Below are 27429 nucleotides of genomic sequence, written 5' to 3'. Positions count from 1 at the left end.
CAAAAGGACCGGATTCCAGACGGTCTTAAGAAACCGAAAAGGAAAAATAACAGGGATAAACAAATGTTCCAGGAGAGAGGGGCTAGAAAAGTGGAAAAACAGACAGACCAAAGGGGGTTCAAGGGACACGGAGACAGACCAAGGGGGCACAAGGGGACATTAGGCAGTCCAAGGAGGCAAAAGGGGAGATGAGACAGTCCATGGGAGCCCAAAGGGCAGACAGGCAGACCAGGGAGGCCGAGAGGGCAGGTAAGCAGTCTCTGGGGGTGTGTGCAGGGAACCGGGTCAGGTGGCCCGGGGGACGTCCACCGGGTAGGGACAGATTTAGGAGGCCTGGGAGATGGCCGTAGAGCAGGGGCCTGTTCCGGGGACCTGGGAGGTGGCCACAGGACATGGACAGTTCGAGGAGGCCTGGGAGGCGGCCACAAGACAGAGACAGGTCCAGGGGGCCTGGGATGTGGCCACAAGACAGGGACAGGTCCAGGAGGCCTGGGAGGCGGCCATTGGACAGGGACAGGTCCAGGAGGCCTGGGAGGCGGCCATTGGACAGGGACAGGTCCAGGAGGCCTGGGAGGCGGCCTCAGGACAGGGACAGTTCCCGGGGGCGAAGCTGCGAGGGGCTCTGGAGATGAAGCTGAGGGAGGCTCTGAAGACTCAGGAGGCTGAGCTGAGGGAGGCTCTGGGGCCTCAGGAGGTGGAGCCGAGGGAGGCGAAACCATGGAAACCTCTGGAGGATCAGGGGGTGGAGCCGTGGGAGGCTCTAGAGGCAGAGCAGAGGGAGGCTCAAGAGGCAGAGCTGAGGAAGGCAGAGCCGAGGAAGGTTCGAGGGGCTCAGGAGGCGGAGCCGTGGGAGGCTCAGGAGGCAGAGCCGTGGGAGGCTCAGGAGACGGAGCCAAGGAAGGTGGCACCGTAGGAAGCTCGGGAGGCGGAGCTCTGGAAAGCTCGGGAGGCGGAGCTCTGGAAAGCTCGGGAGGCAGAGCTCTGGAAAGCTCGGGAGGCGGGAGCTGTTGGATGGTCCTGGCAATGGGCGTTGGCCCTTGGATGGTCATGGCTGCTGGCGCTGGCTCAGGGACGGTCATGGCTGCTGGCGCTGGCTCAGGGACGGTCGAGGCTACAGGCGCTGGCTCAGGGACGGTCGAGGCTACAGGCGCTGGCTCAGGGAAGGTCGAGGCTACAGGCGCTGGCTCAGGGATGGTCGAGGCTACAGGCGCTGGCTCAGGGACGGTCGAGGCTACAGGCGCTGGCTCTCTGACATTTGGGGCATCAGGCTCTGGCTGGTTGGCCGTGGCATGCGTGGGCTTGGGCTCGCTGGACGCTGAGGGCAGAGCCAAGAGGGGTTTAGGGCACGGGGCTGCGGCAGGCAGAGTCTGGAGAGCATAGACCTTTCCCCTTCTCCTCTTCCTCCGGGCTGATGCGACTGGCGAAGCTGTGACGCTGTTCCTGGTCAGCATGGCCTCAGGCTCGCTGGCCGTGGCTGGCGTGGGCGCAGGCTCGCTCACCGTGACATGCGTAGGCTCTGGCTCGCTCACGGTGACAGGTGTGGGCTCTGGCTCGCAGACCGGGGCAGGCGAGGGGTCTGGCTCACAGACCGGGGCAGGCATGGGCCGGGAGGCGGAAGCCCGTTTTCTCCTCCTCCGGGCAGACGAAGTGGACCGCGCTGGCTCGTGGAGGGCGACTGGCAAGGAGGGGAGCTCGCTTACAGATGGGGGTGGCGTGACAAGAAGCGCCATGGGCGACTGGAGAGTCACCACTGAGGGAGGAGAGGTAGGGTCCTCCTCAGCGTCGCCCACGGTTAACGGCGATCCGGCGATCCGCCGACCCGCAAAGTCACCTCTATGAAGCCGCAGGTAGTCCACTCGTGCGTTGCCGGTGGCAACCGCTCCCTCAGTGAGGCGTTCAGATTGCCCCTGAAGAAGCTCACCAGATTTGGGTCCGGGAAGTCAGAGACGCTTGCCAGGTGAAGGAAGTCCTGGATGTGGTCCTCCAAAGGGCGGTCCCCCTGCTTGAGGCAAAGGAGCCGATAATTCGCCAAATAGGCTGCTGGATCCATGTGTGGTCGATCGTTCTGTCACGGTGTGGGTAATCAGGGGACGGCAGATAGAAGGTTAGGATCCAAACGCAGTTTAATATATATATTAACAAAAAGGTAAACACAAAGGAAAGTCCACGATGGGAAAAACTAACTATCAAACAACAGAACACACAGCTAGGAGAACAAACACGATGGGCAGGAAACCGGGGCAAAGGCATGACAAGAAACCATACACGATATCAACATTAAACAAACACTGGAGCAAATAAAAGGTCCACGAGGGGAAAAGTAAACAAACACAAACTCACACACGGGTGAACACGAGTTGACTAACATCCACGAACAGCAGGGTAATCCTCGAACGAACGAACACGAAAAGAGGTAGCACACACTGACAGAGGCATGAACGTAAAACGGTAACATTCAACAACGATCGACCAAGACTGAACAAAGAACCAGGGTTTAAATACACGGACAAAGTGGAGACTGAACGAGGCACAGGTGAAAACAATGATGAGTGCAGGCAGAGAGGAAGGCCGGGAATTGTGGGAAATGTAGTTTAGACAAGGACAGTGAAACACGGGGCGAACAACAAGGAAAACACGACATGGAGTGCGAACGGTGACGGTGAAGTGGAAAACACGGAGCAGACAAGGAAACATGACATAAACGTGATAGTGCGACAGAGAACACAGGGCAGACAACAGGTAATCGTGACAAAAGGTTCTAGAAGCAAAAGGTCATATGTAATGATCACATGTTATGGTAACCTCCTATAGTGCTGCCAGTAACACATTACATGTAATCTGCATTACAGAATCAGATTACGAAAATCGAGTAATTGCAATTGGGTTGCATCAGAATTTATAGTGTGCGTAATCAGATTACAGTTAACGTTGATAAATGAGTACTTTCTTGATTACATTACCAATCAGCCAATGGCAATAACAAATTCATAATTTACTGATTATCAGGGGTGACAATTTGCTACGAAAACAATTTAATTTGATTAGGATTGTTTCTCTAACTATTATGATGGATTATGAAATCTGAAATTTTCTCAGAATTTGATTCATTTATTTGATTCAACTATTCATAATAATCTAAAAAAAATATGCAGTAAAAAATAAATAAATCTGGTCAGTTAAATTGAAAGCACAGACATATATCAGAGATATATGGCTGCAAATAAACAGAAAAATAATATGAATGTTACATGCATTCTCATTGTCTTCTATTTTAGGTAACAATGTTTATTTATATATTTTTATTACCCTTTATGCACCTTTGTTTTACTCATAAGCAGACATATAGCAATAGTTTGCTATATGTTCCTCTAATGTTTAACGAAATGAGTGTTAATTGGTACATTAGACAATTCAAATTAATTATTTGATTTTCATCAAAATATGCATTCAGTAATTCAAATGCCATCCAAAAGTAATTAGATTCGTGTAAACTCATGTAATTTGTAATCCATGCCAGATTACATTTCAAAAGTAATCTAACCAGCACTGACTTCATGTCATACAGAGTTAAGAGCAGGCCTGGAATCTCCGTGCGCAGAACTCCGCAAAATTTAATTCATAAAAGCTCAATGCATTGCCCAACCTTTGCATGTTTGTTTATTAAATATATTGGCAAATTGCTTTCAACTACCAATTAAGCAATGTACTCTCAGCTCCATTTAAAACATTTTGCACTTAAATGTTTAAATTCCTTCTGCAATATTCAGACTTTCCCTAAAAATCTGTGCTGAAAATGTAACAAATGTCTTCCACCAAGGCCTGGTTGTGAGTTAGTTTCATTTTGATACAAAGTAGTTATTACATAAATTACTACTAGATATATGTATTTTCTCAGAGTGGGAAACAACACATATCACAAGATTGGAGTGAGATAAACAGTGAGAACTTCAACATTGGACAAGACTGAAACATTACCCAAATTCACAACCCATGCCATTACTTTCCAGATGCTTTCCTTCTGAAACTGTGCTCTGTAGTTGCTAAATAAATATAATACCAGGCTGCTGGGTTTCATAATATCAGCATAATAAGAACCAGTGAAGTAGGGTTAAGATCTGACCGATATTGTAAATATCAATGGTCCCTTACAGTCTTAAAACGTCACATTACAGCCCTGCTCATGCATGTAAATGCTTGCCTGCTATAATATACTAAACAGAAGTTGATGTACACACTTTGAGCTGTCTGTAGGAATCACTTATGAACAGTTAGGATCAAACAAGAGGATTTCCACAAACCCTTTAAAAAAAATCAAGATTAAAAATAAAATAAATAACAGGTCACATTACCCCATTAAAATCATGTTGTTTGGCAACATTATTTTAAATATTATAAGTTGCACAAGCTGCCATTGAAAGTCATTGTTTAATTAGCCACATCTGCATTTTTAGATAAATAGCACATTTGTCATTCACAATAAAAACACCAAAACACTGAGAAATGTAAAGTATACATAAATTATTATTCCTCATATGTACAGCACATTTCATAGCAAAAGGTTGAAGGCAATCTGTAAAAGAAGAATAAAAGATTGTCATTAGTTTTCAGTAATTTAATTCTTAATCAAATGACATGTAAATATTGTAAAACATCATTCTAAACTAAAAGTTCAATGCTGACATTCAGTGAAATACAACTTAAAAGGATTTTTGTGATGCAATCATCAACAGTTAGTTTCATTTTAGGGCTTCTTCTGGACAGGAGACAATGTCTACCTTTTCATGTTCTTTGGACAGACAGCAGAAGAAAAGAAAGTAAGAAAATAAGAAAAAAGGGTTCCACATCTGTCTCGCACACAAGCGCAAAAAAGACGGAGCAAGAGACATGGCAAGGCAGCGAAATGCTTGGGGCTACCGGCTACGACAGCCTCAGTAATGGTGTCTCGTATGAGAAAACATCTGTGAATTTCCTCAGTGATCTACAACAAAGTCCAACTCAGAGTAGTCACTCAGTGGCCCTTTGAAGTTTCTCCCTGACAGAAAGCTGCCATTGTGTTCTGCATCGACGCTGTGTAGCCTGACTCTGCTCTTGCTAATTTCCAACATTTTCTCCTGAAATTTGATACTGTTGCCTGCACTCAGGCTGTAGGTTGAAAAGGCAGCACTGAAGCACTGTGCCAATTGCCCTGTGGTCTGGGGATGTGGGAGAGGTCGGCCCTTAAATACCAGCTCACCGCGGTGTGTGGCAACACATCTTTAACCCGATCTGTTCCCGCCGGTTCACGGTAATTTTGGGGTCACGTCTGGCTTCCTCAAGCATGACCAGAGGTTCTGGATTATGCTGCGGGGCCAGAACATCTAGTTCACAGATATGTACTAATTTTAGATTCAGAAGAATATTTAAGGGGGTTTGGAGCCCAGTGTACATGATTGTCCTTGGAAAGATTTAGGCTCTCTTTGTTAATTAATTAATCATTCTGTTCTGAGTGCGAGCTCATTAACATTCAGATTTAACAAGAAACCCAGTTTAACAATTGGGTACGCTGTTACAACAGCACAACTTTGATGAACCAATTTTTCATGTAAAAAAACATTTAAAGGTGCAACAAAATAATTGAAAACTATGTTAGAAAAATCCCAGAGGAAACTTGTATTGCTCATGAGGTTGCTCGTGCATAGATCAGCGGACTTAAAGGGGTCATATAATGGTACATGCACTTTTTCAAGTTGATTGTACTGAAATTTGTGTTGGCTGTGCCTGTACACAACCATCCTATTATGATAAAAATCCATCCAGTGTTTTTGTTTTAATCTCCTTATATATTTTCCCCTGCCTCAAATCGAGCCGTTCGACCTTGTGACGTCACACGGTCGGACGCCCCTCCCAGGATTGTTGATTGACAGCAGTGTTTCAACACAGACCCGCCCTCGCTCGTGAGCGAGCTGTCAATCATAGTCCGTCATCATTGTTGATACACTGGAGCAGAATGGCGCCTAAGCGATTTAATTGTGGTGTTCTGTTCTTCGGTGTAATAACGAACACAGCAGTCATTTTGATGTTCCTAAATCTGAACCGCTGAAGACGCAGTGGCTGAGTTTTGTTTACGATAGGAATATTCCCCACGAGCAACGTCAATGCATTCATGTTTGCGCGAATCATTTTTCACCAGACTGCTTTATAAACGAGGGTCAGTATAAAGCTGGTTTTGCTAAGAAGCTGCTGCTGAAAAAAGATTCGGTACCAACTATTTATATTCCCTCTGCACCTCCAGAAGAAGTAAGTGTAACGTTTTATTAACCTTTATATTAATCTTTGCAAATCGCTTGCACGCTTCACAATGAATGTGGCTAATGTTTACACTCAGGGTACATTACGGCATGTTTTCCATAACGTTACAACGTTCTCAATATAATTCATAATCCCACGCTTATAATGAACAACGCGTTATGGTTATTGTGTTATTAAAAACTGTGTACGGAGGGGCGGGTGACCAAAGCTCATTATCATTTAAAGTCATATGCACTGAAACGGCGTGCTGAAAACAGAGCTGTTTTTGAGCAGGTAAAATTAGTGTTTTCTTAAAATACTAATGAGAATTTTTAATAAAAGTATATTACAAAGTTTTCATTTAGACCCTAAAGATTCATATTAACTGTACAAAAATGGCATTATATGACCCCTTTAATTGAGATCTTTGTTATGTTTTATTTAAATATCAACATTGTCTCATTTGTTTTTAGAATCTAAAATTAGACACAAAGAAGTAATTTTGACATACTCATTTTTGTGAATGGCTGATGCCGAGAGCAGGGTGACCGATATATACAGTGGGTACGGAAAGTATTCAGACCCCCTTAAATTTTTCACTCTTTGTTATATTGCAGCCATTTGCTAAAATCATTTAAGTTCATTTTTTTCCCTCATTATTGTACACACGGCACCCCATATTGACAGAAAAACACAGAATTGTTGACATTTTTGCACATTTATTAAAAAAGAAAAACTGAAATATCACAAGGTCCTAAGTATTCAGACCCTTTGTTCAGTATTTAGTAGAAGCACCCTATTGATCTAATACAGCCATGAGTCTTTTTGGGAAAGATGCAACAAGTTTTTCACATCTGGATTTGGGTATCCTCTGCCATTCCTCCTTGCAGATCCTCTCCAGTTCTGTCAGGTTGGATGGTAAACGTTGGTGAACAGCCATTTTCAGGTCTCTCCAGAGATGCTCAATTGGGTTTAAGTCAGGGCTCTGGCTGGGCCATTCAAGAACAGTCACGGAGTTGTTGTGAAGCCACTCCATTTTAGCGGTGTGCTTAGGGTCATTGTCTTGTTGGAAGGTAAACCTTCAGCCCAGTCTGAGGTCCAGAGCACTCTGGAGAAGGTTTTCGTCCAGGATATCCCTGTACTTGACCGCATTCATCTTTCCCTCGATTGCAACCAGTCGTCCTGTCCCTGCAGCTGAAAAACACCCCCACAGCATGATGCTGCCACCACCATGCTTCACTGTTGAGACTGTATTGGACAGGTGATGAGCAGTGCCTGGTTTTCTCCACACATACCGCTTAAAATTAAGGCCAAAAAGTTCTATCTTGGTCTCATCAGACCAGAGAATCGTATTTATCACCATCTTGGAGTCCTTCAGGTGTTTTTTAGCAAACTCCATGCGGGCTTTCATGTGTCTTGCACTGAGGAGAGGCTTCCGTCGGGCCACTCTGCCATAAAGCCCCGACTGGTGGATGGCTGCAGTGATGGTTGACTTACTACAACTTTCTCCCATCTCCCGACTGCATCTCTGGAGCTCAGCCACAGTGATCTTTGGGTTCTTCTTTACGTCTCTCACCAAGGCTCTTCTCCCCCGATAGCTCAGATTGGCCGGACGGCCAGCTCTAGGAAGGGTCCCAAATGTCTTCCATTTAAGGATTATGGAGGCCACTGTGCTCTTATGAACCTTAAGGGCAGCAGAAATGGTTTTGTAACCTTGGCCAGATCTGTGCCTTGCCACAATTCTGTCTCTGAGCTCTTCAGGCAGTTCCTTTGACCTCATGATTCTCATTTGCTCTGACATGCACTGTGAGCTGTAAGGTCTTATATAGACAGGTGTGTGGCTTTCCTAATCAAGTCCAATCAGTATAATCAAACACAGCTGGACTCAATTGAAGGTGTAGAACCATCTCAAGGATGATCAGAAGAAATGGACAGCACCGGAGTTAAATATATGAGTGTCACAGCAAAGGGTCTGAATACTTAGGACCATGTGATATTTCAGTTTTTCTTTTTTAATAAATGTGCAAAAATGTCAACAATTCTGTGTTTTTCTGTCAATATAGGGTGCTGTGTGTACAATAATGAGGAAAAAAAATTAACTTAAATGATTTTAGCAAATGGCTGCAATATAACAAAGAGTGAAAAATTTAAGGGGGTCTGAATACTTTCCGTACCCACTATATATAACAATTTGGTTGCACTTTATTTTACATTACGTTTACTTTCAGTATACTTACAGTGTACATAACCAAGAAAGTACTGAGTAATATTAGGTAATTACATGTACTTAATATGGGTTAAGGTTAGGGTTAGGTTTAGGGTTAGTCCCTAGTAATATTTGTTGTAATTATATAGTACGTAAATGTAGAACAGTAATGTTAAATAAACTGTTACCCAATTTAATGATAGTAAATTACATGTACCTAAAATTTCTACTAATTAAGTAATACCAAGTATTATGCGTGGGTTCTTGGCTATATTCCTTAGTTGTTATGGCCACTGAATAGAGGAGTCAGACCAAGGTTTCTGTGCTCAAAACTCAGGGTTTATTTCAACATTTCTGCAAACTTCACTTCACCTCGTTCCACCCGATTACCTCGTGCCTTCTCACCTCTTCCTCACACTCTCTTCCTCTTTTCCTTCTCCGTTTCCCTACGCTTGCGATATCTCGCGTACAATCTAACTTTATTTAAACCTTTTAATTTCAGTTCTTACAGTGTCATAGAAGCACCACAAAATGACTAAATTGTGCTTTTCATGTAACATTTGCTTTTTCTGACACTTTCGGTTAGGTTTAGGTTTGGGGTAGAAAGGTCAGTTTTGTGAATATACTTTTGAGGTTTGCTACCAAACCTTGCTGTTGAGCAGATAATACAATTCATAATTAATATTCACTCACATTCCATTATTTTTATTATCATTATAATCATTTTCATTGCTAGTTTTTATAGTTGTTATTAATATAATCCATAGTTACAATAATAATTCAGCAAATGGTATTAAAAATTAATAGATATGATTTAAATATGATGGCAAGTGTAGAAATAAATTCAATGTACACATATAATTACAAAAGAGTTTTGTTCAGAGGAGGGTAGTATAGCCAAAAACTGTACTCAAGTAAAAGTACAATTACTTCAAAAACATAATTACTCAAGTAGAAGTAAAAGTACTAACATAAATAATTACTTGAGTAAGAGTAAGAAAGTATCCAACTACTCAAGTAGTGAGTAACTCGTTACTTTCACAAATGACATAATAGAAGTTTACTCCCCTATATTCCATTACATAATACACATTGAACATGTACTACATAATTATGATTATTCTTAATGGAAATTCTATCATCATTCACCATCATGTTGTTCCAAACCCCTATGACTTTCTTTCTTCCATGCAACACAATAAGGATATATTAGACAGAATGTTTGCCTGAGTCACAATTTACTTTCAGTGAATGTTTTATATATATATATATATATATATATATATATATATATATATATATATATATATATATATATATTGATCCCGGCTCCCTGGACGCGGCCATCTCGCCTCCGGACCCACGACTGCCCAGCCCCAGCCGGCCAGCACTGACTAGTCTCAAGGACGTCCCAACAGGACCCCCTCCTCTGTCTACAACACACCCCTGCCGGGTGCGTGGAGCAAGGTAAGTGCTTTGAGTTTTTTCTCATCACCCAAGCCTCGGGAAGCATGTTTACCACCTGACGCACTATTACCTGCTCCCCTCCGCCACAAGGCCCCACCCGGTACATCCAAAATGATCGTCCCGTTAGTGCCCCTCGCACGGAGCTCAGACGCATGGCTTGTGCTTCCCAGCCCAATGCGTTGGCTGGCCAGGACCATCCGACTCGGCTATGTGATTCAATGCGCCAGGCTCCCACCTCGTTTCAGCGGTATTCGCTCCACTCCGATGCACGCCAAAAACGGCAGCACCTTACGAGCAGAGATTGTCGCTCTGTTACTCAAGGACGTGATAGATCCTGTCCCTCCAGCCGAGATGAAGAAGGTTTTCTACAGCCCTTAATTTATCGTACCAAAAAAGGTGGTGGGTTGCGGCCAATCTTGGACCTGCGAGTTCTCAACTGGACTTTACAGAGACTCCTGTTCAAAATGCTCACACAGAGGCGAATTCTAACCTGCATTCGGCATCAAGATTGGTTCGCGGTGGTAGACCTGAAGGACGCATACTTCCATGTCTCCATTCTGCCTCGACACAACCCTTCTTGCGGTTCGCGTTCGACGGCCAGACGTATCAGTACAAGGGCCTTCCCTTCCACCTGTCCCCTCACATCTTCACCAAGGTCGCAGAGGCAGCCCTTGCCCCGCTACGGGAAGTGGGCATCCGCATACTCAATTACCTCGACGACTGGCTCATCCTGAGAGAGAGTTACTAAGCGCCCACAGGGACCAGGTGCTCGTGCACCTCAGCCATTTAGGGCTTCAGGTCAACTGGGAAAAAAGCAAGCTCTCTCCAGTTCAGAGCATCTCTTTTCTCGGTTTGGAGTTAGGCCTCAATGTCAGAGCGCCTCACAACCGAGTGTGCGCAGTCAGTACTCGAGTGCCTCGCTCACTTCAAGTCAGGAGCAGAGGTTCCTCTCACACAGTTCCAGAGGCTCCTGGGGCATATGGCATCCTCGGCCATGGTCGCGCCGTTCGGGTTGATGCATATGAGACCGCTCCAGCACTGGCTTCAGACTCGAGTCCCGAGATGGGCATGGCGCCATGGCACATACCATGTGTTTATCACCCCTTCCTGCTGTCAGACTCTCAACCCTTGGACAGACCTCTGTTTTCTGCGGACAGGAGTCCCCCTACAGCAGGTGTCCAGACGTGTCGTGGTCACAACAGACGCCTCTCAACTGGGTTGGGGCGCTGTGTGCTACGGGTTGTTGGCTGTACTCCTTGCCCTGCGGAGGTTTCTCTCGCTGATTCGGAGCAAGGACAGGGCTCTACGCTAACGTTTTTCCCAAGGAGTACATGAGCTCCTAAATGAAAAAATTTAGGAGCACACAAAGAAATTTAGGAGCACAGTGAAAATTAAATACAGAGTTTATTAACAAACAATTTATTACATACATATTTATACTGCGTGTATGAGTGTGTGTGCGTGTACTAAGGGACACACATCTGTGGAACGGCACATACCTCCCAAGTCACAAATGAACCCATGCCTACTAAAATCAAAGGATATCAGTTGTCCAGCTGCTTTTGTATGTTGACTGTCTGGCATACTTAGACGTCAGCCAGCGAGCTCTCATTATGTCAGCAATTTGACCGATCATCTCCACACATTGTCGTATGTGGGATTAATGTAAACTCAGTTTTTGTGGTGGAGTCTGATAAGCGGCCCAAATTTGACGAAAGGTTCTTCTTCTTTCACAATGAAGTATGCGATGTTTATCTTTATTTTCAGCTGCTTCCTCTTCTCCTCCTCAGACTGCAGCACTTGCCTTCTCAAGGCTGCTTACACCGAGCTTGTTGGTTTCTCCGGGCTCATCCAGAGCACTGGATATGCAGCCGTGAGATGTTTCGCTACACTATCTCTTTTCAGATTAGCAATGGGCATTCCGGCTCTTTTCATAATTGGTGTTAAAACAATTCTAATTAAATTATTAAATGAAATTTAATACCTTAACCACAATTTATTTAAAAATGCATTGATTTGTTAAGAAAAATAATACTATTAAACATTTGCATTTAAAGTATAACTTATTACTATAACTAAAGTGCATATAAATCTAACCAATCAAAACGAATACAATCTGAACAGCATAATAGACAGAGCCACCGCTGGCCAAATTGATGCCCTACACGTGATATGAGCGTGAAGCGATCGTCAGTGTTCCGCAACTGCTTTCGGGTCCTTGAATAACGTATAGCGAACGTGTAAGGGCAGTCAGTGGACTTTCTGGTGCCATCCTAGGGTAAGATGGTGCCCCCCCTAGGTAATTGATGCCCTATGCCAGGGGTGCCCAATACGTCGATCGCAGAGGCAATGCTGGTAGATCACACAAAATTTAAATGTACTTTCGTTAAATTTTAATAAAAATAAATATAATGTCTTTCCTTCTTTTTGTTTCTGTCTGACTTGTACTTGACCAGTAAATATTGACCAGGCGAGGTTTTGTTTATTCAGTTGCCATGACGACTTGATTCCATTCAAAACTGAATGGAATCAGACAGTTTTGCCTAATCCGGGCAGTAACATCGCAATTTCGTGCTTTGTTCTCAGAAGTCCTTGGAAGGCGCGTATGCGCAAACCTAGTTGTCATGGCAACTGAATAAACAAAACCTGGTCAATATTTACTCGTCATCAGAATAAGGTAAATGCCCTTGTCATCTATTGTGCTGTAGATGTTTTGGGTTTAGTTTTAAAACTGGTAGGTAGCGGCGGTACTGATAATAGAATAATGCACAATATCAAAGAAAAATAAATAATTTGCAAAACTGCAGCATCCCACAAATTGAAATAAATGTAAAAAAGAAGGATGTTATTTCACGTGTGCATTTAAAGTATAACTTTTCAATGTACATAACAAAGTGCATATAAATGTTACAATTCAAATACAATCTGAACAACATATGTTGGCTCCGCCCTCCCTCACGCATCTTTGGTTCATTGGTTGACACTGCGTGTCTGATTGACAGGAACTACAGGTGAGGCTTTTAGTCTGAGCAGACAGTCAGAACTAATGTGTGCGCTTGAGCATTTAGGCCTATATTATTTCATTAGTTTTTTCGTTATTTTTAAATCTTTTGATTATTCGTATCTTAATTTGTTTTAAAATATTTTTATAAATAGATTCTGATATGCGAGCCGGGTCCCAGCGTTCACCTAAAAGAGCCGACTCGTTCGCAACTGACCATCACTATTTCAGATGCGGGTTTCCTGACACGAAGGACGAGATGCCCACCTGTTTCTGCCCTCTACAATATTTGCAGAACATGATGTTGTTTTCGAACTTAAGCCATGGGAACATTTTGAGCCAATTTGCATTGAATCTATGTTCTCCCTCCACCGGGGGTCACGGTAGCTTTGCTCTCAGTATCCCTAACGTTAGCCGTCTCCGGTAAACCTTGTGAAGAGACTTCGTTAGTTGAACCTTGCGAATCCCCCTCGCCAAATTCCTCTATCTCCTCATCTCTTTTTCGCTTAAAATAAAATGCGACGTCGCCTATACCGTTGCTTTTTTCCATTGTTCACCTTTCTCTCTCTGACTGGACCGTGTCATCACAGAAAACTCCGCTTGTGGAATGTGGGTTTTGTAATTTTTAAACAAATATCTTAAAAAGATGGGGTTACGTTTGTAATCTTTAATCGCACACTGTGTTCGTAAATAATTTTTCCAGTTCGCACATATCTATTTTTAGGGGCAAATGCGAGTGAAATACTCGCACTGTAGAGCCCTGAAGGACGTCTTGATCCATTCAGACAGCACCGCCACGGTAGTGTACATAAATCTCCAGGACGGCGTACGCTCCAGTCACGTCACAACTTGCCTCAGTTGTGGTGGCTCAGTGGTTGAGGCTCAGGGTTACTCACCAGAAGGTCATGGGTTCAAGCCCCAGCACCACCAAGATGCCACTGTTGGGCCCTTGAGCAAGGCCCTTAACCCTATCTGCTCCAGGGGCGCCGTATCATGGCTGACCCTGCACTCTGTGTCATGTCTTGTCCTGTCATATCGTATGTTTTGCTCTTGTTCTTTCCTTCTACTCTCATGCCATCTATTGGCCCTCTTTTGTTACTTCTCTCCTTTTCCCTCGCTCCCCAGCTGTCTCTCGTCTCCCCCTAATTCTTCGTCTAATTCTTCCCCACCTGATTCCGTTTTCCCCGCTGATTAGCGCTCTACTTCTTTCCCTGCTTTCTCTGCCTTCATTGTCTGAGTCTCACTAGAGAACGCTACACGCTGTTTCTGTCTACCGTCAGAATTGTCGCTGTCCAGTCCTGTCCTGTATTTGTTCCCGCTCCTCTGCACCCCTCTCTCCGTTAACCACCTGGATTTGTGTTCTATTCAGTTCGCCCCTCGCTGCTAGAGGTCTGGTGCCTACGCTCTCCCCTCTATCCCTGCCAACCCCAGGGGAATCCACAGCCTGTCGGCGTCACACTGCAAGCCCCGGCAGCCGCCTAAGGGAGGCCCGCTAAGGAGCGCTGAGGACTGCTCCCTTCATTCTTCATCCTCACTTACCTCACAACACTCTGACCCCAGCTTAGCTGGGATATGTGAAAAATAATACATTTCACTTTATATATGCAAAATGTGTATAGTGTGTAAAAAATAAAGTATTTTATTCTATTAAAAAAAAGGGATTCTAACCATATTCTCGACTCCTCAGTGAAAACCTGTCTGACATTCGCTCCCTTTATACTCGTATGTCCGGGGTAGGGCATGCAAATTCTGTCTGCCAACTTGACATTGGCCTTTTATCAAGTTCAGAGGTATGTGAGGCTCTCAGAAGAGACCCCTTGTGTTACTACAATCAACACAACGTTTCGTTCCTTCCATTGGGGAACTGAGATTACAACAGTAACATGACATTTTTAGTGTCATAAATATTTAGATCATTAGTTTTGTACAGCAGTACTGCTGCTCTCTAAATGCAGAGTACACAACCAACGTAGGGCGCCAACCCTGATTGTGGAACACTCGCTGTGTCTGAGACCACCCCCTATCAACTATGTTTTCGCAATTTTGTAGGCATGTCTGAATTCTGAGTGAGCCACTCGTTCCCTACTTTTGTTCACTCATTCTTACCCACAATGCACTCTAATTTCAAGCGTACATTTCAAGTACACTCCATGACGGTTAATTTCCCACAATCCACCACAGGGTAGACGTATGAGCTGGGAGTTTACTGCTTCCTTCACTCCTTTTATTTCATGCTGAATGTAGTAAATTACTTTTTGACAAATCATTACTGGATTAAAATAACATAATAACATATAGAGAGACAAAACATACAGATACATTTTAAAATGTACTCTATATTTGATCAAATGTGTTTACTCTTTATATTAACACAAAGTATATATTAAAAATGACAAGAATAACAAATAAGGCCTAAGTATTTAAAAATTTCACTTGACGTTTCTGAACCAGCCCCAGAGCTCTGACACTATCATCCGATTTCACTCATTTAGTTAATTTAATGCTGAGATATAGTGCACTCACTGCCAATCACTATACAGGAAATAGTGAATGCGTGAATGATAGCGGACACAGCCACTCTCGTCGCGACGATTGCCTCGCTCGCACATCTCACACGCACGCGCCCTGCGCACATCGCTGTGCACGCACAGAAATACTGTCTGTTATCGCTCCAGTTGTCGATCACGCAAATGGCAGTGATTAACTTGGATGTTTATATGGATTTATACAGTTAATCCGCCTGAAGTAGCTGTGATAGTTTCCAGTACCAGCCGCAAGGGCGCGGAGTAAATGCATAAATACAGCTTATGATATGCAGTACAAAGCACACTGATATTTTGCTCCACTGATTTAAAAATGTACACTTAAAAAATTATTTCATAAGAGCCCAGTTACAGAATCACCCTGCAAATGACCATCTCATTACACAGAAAAGCCCGCGTTAGAATTAGAGCCAAAATTTACCTTAGCGTGCTGTAGTTGGAGCAGTGACTTTAATCCTGAAATATCCTGAAATCAGCTTGTCTTGGTGTTAAATGAAGGCATTGCATGACGGAACTATTATTTTTTTCCACTGTGTCTAGCGCAGAAAGCATTTCATTTTGAAGAGTTTGATGCTGTTGCACTGATGACTTGAGTGGCAGTCTCATCGCTCAAGTGGCTCCCACTTGAGCGATGAGACTGCCACTCAAGTCATCAGTGCAACAGCATCAAACTCATCGCGCGCAGCTGTGAACTTTTGCTCTCATAAAAGCCCCATTCAATAATCTCTCAATAAATTACACATTAATTAAAATTAAACCCAGTAATGTAACGACAGTAACGCCACACATTGTAAAGAAGTAAAAGTAAAAAAAAATCATTCAAAATTTACTAGTAAATTTAAAGTAAATTGTACCCAATTTTAAACCTACTTGTAAAATTTTCCCCAAAATGTTACTCAAGTAAATATAACGGAGTAAATGTAATGAGTTCCTACCCACCTTTGCTTTTGATATATATACGTATATATATATATATATATATATATATATATATATATATATATATATATTGTATTTGCAACGCAAATTATAATTATCTAGTTCATAACTGTCCAATCTGTAAATGTAGCAGGCGTTTAGAATAAAGTTTTCGGACAAAAACCGTCAGTGTTTTGAACGAACACATTCAGTCAGGTGGTCATATACGGTCTAGTTGCACAAATATTTCAACATATCCGAAGCTCAAATCAGATCCGAAATTGCATCTCTGCAGATGTTCAGAACTCCACACAGTCTCTGTGCAACACTTCATTTGAAATAACTGAACACACTGGGTCGCTCATATGTTGTTTTTCAGATGCAGTGAAAAGATGGCTTCAGTCCAGTAAGATGGAAGGAAATTATCTGAAAAAAATTAGCAAATTGTTTCAAGTAAAAAAAAAAAAAAACTTAAGTATTAAGGACTATTTTTTCTTTGGAAATGTAATTAAGTAAAATAATAAAAATTCTGTTTAAATTGCACTTAAGTAAAGTACAAATCCCAAAAAATAATACTTAAGTATAATACATTTTGATCCAATTAATTAATTTTTTGCTCTTTATTTAATCTCATTGTTGTCTTGGAGAAACAATTGACAAATGAATAAGATCCAGTTTGTGATTTTTCTTCCCTATGGGATCCCTTGTTTAAAGGTTTGGCATTTTAGACGTTTTGTGCTTGGTAAATTATACCACATTAGTAATCCAACCACTTCATTATTTATGTCCATAAATTTAATTTTTCTTGATGAAGCAAGATATCATATACTAATAAACAAGAAACCATTAACACAGAGACACTAATGGGTCCAGCTGAATAAGGTAAATTACTCTCCATGATCGGTGTGACTTCATGGGTATACCTTTGACAGAGCAGTGATGGAATTTAACCTATAGACTTGTAGTTCTATTGCTTGCCCTGACTCTAAGTTACAGATTTGTTGTTTTGACTCTTGAATCTAAACAGGTCCTGGCCACTTCTCTCACCGCTCGTCTTCCTTGCATTTATTCAGTGGCAGCTGCGAGCACCACCTGGGAGGGCTTCAGCAAGACCAAACAAAACAGGTTACACCTTCGGCCATGCCAAGTCCTGTAGCCTGTTCCTGGTCTGCACAAACAACAGGGGCTAATCGCAATTTCATGCTCTGATTTTTTGCAGACCTCTCTCCAAGCCTCGCAGGAAGATAAACTTTAGTTCATTTGCAGCAGATATGAGCTACATGTGCTTCCATATGGCCATGTGTAAGATTGCATTGAGCTCAGACTATACTAGATATCACACAATCCAAGATTTTCACATTTATGCTAACATGTTCATGCAAATGTATTCACACTTTTGCCAATACATGTATTCTTTCACCCGGTGGGCTTTTAACTAAAAAAATTGATGTTTCGTAAGTCATGCACACTTTTGGCTCTGTAGACTTTTTCAGGGGAAAAATTGTTGGTCATGCAGGAAAATATTCTACAACTGCAGGACAGTAGTAATTTGTGGAAATAATTATAGAAATCATTTATAGATATAAAAAATAATTTAATAGATTTAATAGATATTGAAATTTCACTCTTTGTTTGGACGATCATAAAAGTGTAATATTACATGCCTTTCTGATGGATTGTAATATTGTAAGATGGAAAGTCTGTAACAATTAGTGTTGGGAACCAAAAACCATTCCATTTATTTTTTTTTCTTTAAATACTGGGACCATTTGATTTTCATGACTTGCGGTACAGTTGACATTTCCTGAACGTTAACGGTTCACAACACAACCAGTGTAGTACGAGCTTCGAACAAACAACTCCAATAACAAAGTTATTTTAAATCTACATCCTGAAACACGGCTCGACAAGTGTTTGTTTTATCTACAGCGGGAAACATATGCTTCTTCTGGTGTAGTCCAATTCCCAAATGAAGGACTCTTATGAGCTGGTTCTCTTTGAATCTACAGCCCGAAACATACAGCACGACAAGTGTAGTCTGATTCCCGAACAAATGACACTAATGAACTGGTTCTTTTCCATCTAAAGCGCAAAACATATGTTGCTTCCAGTTTAATCCGATTCCTGAATGGATGATTCCAATAGGCTGGTCCTTTTGAATCTATAGCCTAAAACTCACATTGCGACTACAGTAGTCTGATTCATTAAAGAACGAATCTATTGAGCTGGTTCTTTTGAATATACAGTGTAAAACATATGCTGCTTCCGGTGTAGCCGATTCCCAAATCAGACTCTTATTAGCTGGTTCTTTTTTAATCTACAGCCCAAAACTCACATTGTGACTTGAGTAGTCCAATTCACTACAGAATTGATATAATGAGTAGGCTCTTTTGAATACAGTGTAACACACGCCGCTTCCGGTGTAGACTGATTCCCGAATGAATGACTATTATGAGCTGATTCTTTTTAATCTACATCACACACTATACTTTTTATTTGTTTGTTTAGATTTTTTATTTAATAAATATTTAGGATCAATTATTGGATTGCATTTATGTCTCTAAAAAGTTTTGTGTTTACATGCATTTTAAAAGAATTGTAATAAATGTATTTCTGATTTGTTATATCAGCTTTGTTAATTTCTGAAGTCTTCTGAGGGCATTCAATCCAATAAGAATAGCATTTCTTATTTCCAAATAATTCTTCCTCAAAGTTACAAAAAGAATATAATTGTTAAAGAAACGAAATAGTCCAAAGGAATCATAATTGTTAAATTCTTTACGATTCCCATCCCTGGTTTTCAGTGTAATAATTAATATTTTTATGATATATCTTCATACTGTAATAAGTCTGGCTGTGACAGTTCAACAAGGACATCTGTTCAAATCAATTCACAAAATAAAGACTAGTTGAGTAAATGTAACCCTTTTCTACACAGTAGGCTACTAGCTCAGTCACTACTAGCACAAATGCCAAACATTGGTGAGATTTGGGCAAAGCCCACATTCAAGTCCAAATGCAGCGGAGTAAAATCTCTTACTTTTATCCCCGCAGTATTCACTCAGTGCTCATGTAAATGTGAGTAATTCAGAGGGGCACAGAAAGCCTTCAACAAATTGCAGGTGTTAGGAAGCCGAAACAAAAGCCACTACAAGCCCTAATGGCATCCACCATCATTAGCAACTCTTTGATGTGCATACTCCACTCACTCTTTTATCTCCTTCTCCCCCACTCAATCCTTCTCTTTCTACATCTTGCACTACCTTCCTCTCTCTCCTTCTGTCTTTCTCTCTCTCTACGATTCTTCATTAAATCAGTCTTTAGGGAGGGTGCCCACTTCTGTACCCGACATCTGTTTTGCCTGCCTTTCTATCTGTCAGTCACACATCAGCATCATAGTGCTAATCTGCAAATATCCTAAAGTACCTGTTTATTCAGAGATGCAGCAGCAAGTCCATCCTAAGATGACAAAGTAAATTGTTTACTTGCATTCAAAGCTTTATTATCCCCACGTGATTATGAAATGCTGCTTGCAGAATGCATTTACTGACAAACGAACATATATGCAAGTGTGTGCTTGAGTTCCTGAGTATCAATAGCAGTTACCTGCTTTACATCCCAGCAGGTCTGAAAGAGAGGCTTTGGAAACAGTGCTATTCAAAACTCTTCCTTTGAACTCTAGAGGATACAGAGACAGGACAATGCCAGTCTATTTGTGTTACCCCTTTGAAGTCCACCCTGTCTATTAGTATGAGAGAGTGTACTGTCTGACAATAAATACTCCTCTATCTAAAGATTATGGCTGCAAAATATCTGAAGGAGCCACATTACTCCGCATACTTGGAAAAGAAAACATTCCGTGTAGAACAAACAGTTAAAATTGAGGGAGGAGGGGGGACTTTCAGCAGTGTGGACCACATTAAAGGAAATCGTCTGCCGCTCCAGATGCATAGAGTGCTTTGATGAATGGAAAGAAAAGGCTGTCCTGGTTTTATGGAGAGGTATTGAGATATTAAAGAGCACAGGTGCAGGGCCAACACTGTTTACTTCAGCTGAGCTTCTAACACAAGATCTGGAATCATCAATAGATTTGCTTGTCAATAAAAACATTGTACTTGTCTATCAAAGATATGTTAATAGGATGATACTCTACCCGCTCGTGATTTTTACAACACAATTTCTTTGGTTTGATATTTTCTCTATTGATGAGGCATAACCACCGTGCCGAAAAAAAAAAACAAACCTTCAGAGGGTTCTCACAAGCACAAAACTAGAGAGCTTGTTGGAAATTGATTTCCATGGCAAAACAGGGTCAAAATAATCTTGGGAACCAGATCTCTTGTAATGGATTGGATGTTCTTTAAAGAGACACTTGCGGGTGTTAGAGTGACCTATTTCAGCCTGCGCTCTCTTCAGAAGAACTAAATATTCTCAGACAGGGAATAATGCTCACAGAATATTCTCATTACTGCCTTTACCAAGATCAAGAATACTTGACACGGCCAGCTATGATTAACACAAGATCTACACACAAAACCACATGAGTTATTAACAGTTCTTTCTCATTTCTAAGCAATTAACTCTTTTAGAGCTGATCTTAACTAGAAAAATAATCAGCACGTATTATGGTGTGCATAGCATGTTAGCATATTAGCGTCATGAATTCAGAATATAAACTAGACAAATGCCGCATTTTCTACTGCATATATATTACTTTAAAGGTGCACTAAGTCATTTTTTACTCGTTAAAAAAGTTTAACTTCTAAAGACATGAATTGTAATCTTGTAATATATGTAGGAAATCATGACAACTCACATTAAAATGAAGACTGCAGTCATATCAGTAATCTTATAAAAGCCGTTTTATTCTACATGAAGAGGGTCCACACATGGGGGCTGATATGTTAGAATCAAATAACCAGCCGAATTCTGCTTTCTTAATCTCAGTAACAGTCCTGCTATATCACTCATTGATTTAAGTAATCATGGCTGACTGTGAATATTTACTCTGGCATCTGAAACTGAAAACTATTGCATTTGAATGATGCTGTATCCAGGCTGCTAGATGTCGGTGTAAGCCTAAGACGACATGAACGAGAACTTACTTAGTGCACCTTTAAATCATCATTGAGTGGTTAAAACAGCTTATTTTACGGAGTAAATGAGGTAGAATGTCATTGATAACACATTTTTAATGTCAGATTAGCATCTAGTGCTTCCTCATATATAAATGTCCTTCAAAACGCCTCCCAGTATACCATTGCTTGACTATTTTACACATCTTTTTATCACTAAACGAAGAATGCAGAAGAAATTTTCCAGAAGTATATCAGCGCCTTCAGGAAGGAAATGAGAATTTTATAAGGACCACAGATTAATATTCCTCATCACTAAAATCATCACCTCAACACTGCTCTTCTACAGAAATTCTCTGAGGAAGAGGAAAGAAAAAGGTGAATCAGCAAGAACAAACTATAGCCACAATTTTCGAAAACAAACAAGGAAAACTGGAACACAATAAAAAAAAAACATAATCAAGAAGCTCTATATGCATTCAGACAACTGGATAAATAAGACTCATGAGCTAAACTCGGTCTGTGTTCGAAGCAATGCCCCCAGTGGCCAAAGTGGGAGGTGTTTTTGAATGTAAAATGTCTGATGTGAGATAGCACTTGTTAGTAAGTAGGTATGATGGGGCCGATGCCAGGGTTACATTCAGAATCAACATGGCAACTTTCCATGTGATCATTTTGGACAAATCCCATCTCCAAACTTTTTCTTTATAAAGAATTAACAACCAAAAAAAGAATCGGCACTTCATGATGTAACATGTTCTTTAAACCACTAATCTTAAAAAATAAACCAATTGCACAGATCAGATTTAGATCTGCCATTCTCAAACTTTTACACATCATCCTCAAATCGGGCATATTTACCAACAAATATGAATTTAATAATTTAGATGGAATATGTGTAAACAGCAACCTGCATAAAAACACTGCTAAAACAAATAATTCCCCATCTTTAGTGACAGAAATCTACTGAATTAATGCCAAGCTGGCCTCATACCAAAATATCAGGACGATATTATGGACGAACTATCATTGAAAGTTAAGAATGATAGTGATTTTAAACAAATACATTTATTATGTTCCCTTTGCAAAAAGCTTCACTAGGATGCTGCGCTGAGTAAAGCACTTTGGGAACAATTCTACATTGTGACTAGCTGTGAATATGTGTGTAACACGTCAATGAACATTGACCGGAATTTATAGCCTGGCCACAGGTGCATCCAATGATCTCACCAGCCGAGGCTATAAATTCTGGTCACTGTTCATTGACTTGTTACACACATATTCACAGCTGGTCACAATGTAGGATTGTTCCCAAAGCGCTTTTCTCAGCGCAGAATCTCGTTCCCCTTTTTTCAGGGAACAAGGGTTACACTACGTAACCCGAGACGTTTTACGGAGACCTGGTTAAAAGAAGAAATCCGGGATATCGACATAAGTGGATATACAATGATAAGAGCAGACAGAGATGAAATTGCGTCTCATAAAGCTATCGGAGGAGGTCTGTGTATCTATGTGGATAACAGATGGGTAACTCAATTCCGAATACATGAACAAGTGTGCACTCCGGATTTCGAAATTTGGTCTGTGTCTTTTAGACCTTTTTATCTCCCAAGGGAGTTTGGACAAATAACTTTAGTAATTTTATTTTTATAATTCTATTTTATTATTATAAAAATTTTATAAATAATAATTTTAGTATATGTTCCCGGACCGGACTATGAAAAAGCCGGGACCAAAATATTATAATGTTTTAATGATGCGCTGGCCCATTCGTCTGAACCACCAGTATTTATTCTGGAGATGTGAATTCATGTGCTCTGTCATCTTATCTACCCGCTCTATACCAATATGTGGATTGTCCGATTAGACTATCACACATTTTAGATAAATGTTTTGGAAATATTTCTGATGGTTATAAAGCTATTTGCCACACTTCCTTGGGGAAGTCAGACCACAATATTTTATATTTATTCCCCAGATATCGGGCTAAGATTAAACAGGAGAAACTGGTTGTTAAGCACGTACACCTGTGGTCTGAGCAATGCAAAAATCAATTGGGAGATTGCTTTGACCAAACAGACTGGCAATTGATTTTAATGTATGTGACAATGTTCATGATATTACAGACACTATCACGTCTTGTTTAATTTTTTTGTGAGAACAACTGTGTTCAAACCAAAACAATACGTATATACCCAAATAATAAGTTGCCAACGGGCGATGGAGGCGATTTGGGGAAAATGACGGGCTGTGTTCACGGGGTAAATCCCCGCGAACCACCCGCCTCCCCGGCACGCTTGCTTGCTCCCATCTGAGCTCGGGATGAGTGCGGCCCGCTTTGTGGCCGGCCTTCCGGTCCCTTGAGCTCCTGGAATTGGATGACGATAATCACCGCTGCATCTGAGAGCGTTACAGCGACTTCTGATTTCGATGACTCGTCTGCACTGCCACCTTCGGGTCTGCACGCCCAGTCTGAGCCTGATGCACAGAGGTCCGCTATGCTTTCCCGGGTACCGCAAGCGCGAGGTTGGCATCCCCCCCCCCCACTTTCCTTTCTTCCCGGACGTGCATGACAAACTGAGCAAGCCAAGCTTCCTCGCTCCTCCGCTCTCACTACCCTCGGCGTAAAAGCGGTCCCAGACCGCTCCCCCCTCCCATGCCATGGCCCCCTCCAGCAAGTCCACCGGGCCAAGGCACTCCAAAATTTGCACTTGGGTAGTCCTGTTCTTGACGTGCCACAGGAACTGCACTAGAACAGGAAATGGCCACCCTCGTGGTCCGGAAATGCAACACATGGACTGGACCTGGTCGCAGTAGAGGAGGTAGACAAAGCACATTTTCTCAAATGCTCCCGTCTCCCAGCTCCGTCCATTCGGCAACACCACCTGACGACTCCACCCAGCAGTCCTCAGTGGTGAAGAAACAGACGGAGGCTATTTCACACATCCTGCCCTGCAGCAAACCTGCCGCCAGGGGCCATGCCCTGTCCGCTCGCCGAGGGCGTCCTCCTGCGACTTTCAAGAAAGAAAGAAAAGAGGTGCTCCGCCTCAACAAACATGGGCCCAGCTCTCCGAGTTCCCCGCAGAAGATGGACGCCCCCTCATCTCACGGACCCCCTCGAGGACCCGGAAGGCTCCCAGGCGCTCCTGAGAGGACCGACCCAGAGATCGAGACCTTAGCTCCGGAGCTGGTAAGACCACTCCATCCCCCGGTGGGGGGAGGAGAATCTTTGGGTCACCTGGCCCACAAATGCCATTCTCACGGCACTCTGCCACCAGGCCTCAACAGTCCCGGCATGCTGGACGTGGCCACAGTCCGCCTTCAGCCCCACGACTGTCCCCCGGCCCGACGGTTCTGATGAGTCTAGAGGACGCCTGCACCGGACCTCCTCCTCAGTCACGAACCCGCCCCCGGCAAGGTAAGTGCTTTGAGTTTGTTCTCAGCACTGGGTACATCCAAAATACTCATCCCCTTGGTACCCCCAGCACAGAGTTTGGAGGCATGGCTTTCACTGCCCAACCCGTCACGCTGGCTGTACCGGACCATTCAACTCAATTACGCAATTCAGTTTGCCAGGCCCCCACCCCCCCCTTCGCGGGCGTCCGTTTCCACAGTAGACGGCGAACATGCCAAATTCCTGCACAAAGACGTGATAGGGCCTGTCCCCCCAACCGAAATGGAGAATTACTTCGTTGTACCCAAGAAAGGCGGCGGCTTACGACCAATCTTGGACTTGCGAGTTTTCAACCGAGCACTGCTCAAACTCCCGTTCAAAATGCTCACGCAAAAGTGTATCTTAACATGCGTCCGGCACCTAGATTGGTTCGCAGCGGTAGACCTGAAGGAGGCGTACTTCCACGTCTCAATTCTGCCATGACACCGACCCTTCCTACGGTTCGCGTTCGATGGCCAGACGTTTCAGTACAAAGCCCTCCCCTTCGGCATGTCTCTGTCCCCTCGCGTCGTCACGAAAGTCGCAGAGGCAGCCCTTGCCCCGCTCCGAGAAGCCGGCATCCGCATACTCAACTACCTCGATGACTGGCTCACACTGGCCCACTCCCGAGAGTTCCTATGCGTTCACAGAGACCAGGTGCTCATACACCTCAGCCGCTTGGGGCTTCTGGTCAACCGAGAAAAGAGCAAGCTTACTCCAGTTCAGAGCATCTCCTTTCTCGGCATGGAGTTAGACTCAGTCTCAATGCTGAAATGCCTCGCAAAGTTCAAGCCAGGCACAACGGTCCCTCTAAAACTCTTCCAGAGGCTCCTGGGGCATATAGCATCCTCCGCCGCAGTCACGCCGCTGGGGTTGATGCATATGAGACCGCTTCAGCACTGGCTTCAGACTTGAGTCCTGAGACGAGCATGGCGCCGCGGCACGCACTGTGTGACAATCACCCCTGCATGTCGCCAAACACTCAAACCCTGGACAGACCTCTGCTTTTTATGGGCAGGAGTGCCCCTGCAGCAGGTGTCCCGACGTGTCCTGGTCACTACCAACGCCTCCAAATTGGGTTGGGCACTGTTTGCAAAGGGAACGCAGCTGCGGGCCTTTGGATAGGGGCCCCGCTGTGCTGGCATATCAATTACCTAGAGTTGTTAATTCGAGACAAACATGTCCTAATCAGGTCAGACAGCACCACTGCGGTAGTGTACATAAAATGCCATGGCGGCGTACGCTCCCGCCACATGTCACGACTCGCCCATCGACTCAGGTCGCTGCGTGCCACTCACATCGCTGGCAAACTCAATGTGGTAGCGGACGCGCTGTCACGACAATGCTTGCCCAGTGGAGAGTGGAGGCTTCACCCTCAGTCGGTCCAGCTGATTTGGGAACGATTCGACAAGGCCCAGGTAGACCTGCTTGCCTCCCGAGAGACCTCCCACTGCCCGCTTTGGTATGCCCGAACAGAGGCTCCCCTCAGGGCAGACACACTGGCACACAGCTGGCCCGAGGGGCTGTGCAAGTATGCATTACCCCCAGTGAGCCTTCTTGCACAGCTGCTGTGCAAGGTCAGGGAGGACAAGGAGCCAGTCACACTAGTGTCTCCATATTGACCCACCCGGGCCTGGTTCTCGGACCTTGTACTCCTCGCGACAGCCCCTCCCTGGCGAATTCCCCTGAGGAAGGACCTTCTTTCTCAGGGGCAGGGCACGCTCTGGCATCCGCATCCAGACCTCTGGAAACTCCACGTTTGGTCCCGGGACCGGACGCGGAAGATCTAGCTGGCCTACTATCTACTGTCGTAGACACGATCAAGCAAGCCAGAGCCCCTTCCACCAGGCAGCTCTACGCTCTGAAATGGCGCTTGTTCGCAGTTAGGTCAGTGCTCCTATTCATGCAGGAGAGGTTGGAGGGGAGGCTGTCCCTGTCCACCTTGAAGGTGTATGTTGCTGCTATCGCAGCCCACCACGACGCAGTAGATGGCAAGTCCCTTGGTAAGCACGACTTAATCATCAGGTTCCTAAGAGGAGCCCAGAGGTTAAATCCCTCCCGGCCAAGCCTGTTCCCCACCTGGGACCTCTCGGTAGTCCTCGCGGGCCTCCAGAGACCTCCCTTCGAGCTGCTAGAATCAGTTGGACTCAGGGCCCTCTCTCTTAAGACTGCCCTGCTGATCACGCTCGCTTCCATCAAGAGGATCGTGGACCTGCAAGTGTTCTCTGTCAACGACACTTGCCTGGAGTTCGGTCCGGCAGACACTCATGTGATCGTAAGAACGCGACCGGGCTACGTGCCCAAGGTTCCTACCACTCCCTTTAGAGAACAGGTAGTGAACCTGCAAGCGCTGCCGCAGGAGGAGGCAGACACATCCCCGTCGTTGCTGTGTCCGTTACGTGCTTTGCGTACCTATCTGGACCGCACGCAGAGCTTTAGACACTCTGAACAGACTTTGTATGCTTTGGGGGACAGCGGAAAGGAAACGCTGTCGCCAAACAGAGGCTTTCCCACTGGGT

General features: G+C 43.6%; 1 long non-coding RNA gene across 1 annotated transcript in view; it reads right to left on the bottom strand.

Moving 5' to 3' along the window:
- Positions 1-27429, bottom strand: part of LOC127655024 (uncharacterized) — a 69676-nt gene that overhangs the window by 2961 nt on the left and 39286 nt on the right. The gene's annotated exons all lie outside the window — the stretch shown is intronic.

The sequence above is a fragment of the Xyrauchen texanus genome, chromosome 14 (genome assembly GCF_025860055.1).
Source record: "Xyrauchen texanus isolate HMW12.3.18 chromosome 14, RBS_HiC_50CHRs, whole genome shotgun sequence".
Lineage (NCBI taxonomy): Eukaryota > Metazoa > Chordata > Actinopteri > Cypriniformes > Catostomidae > Xyrauchen > Xyrauchen texanus.
The sequence above is the reverse complement of the archived record's forward strand: the minus strand, read 5'-3'. Positions and strand labels throughout refer to the sequence as shown.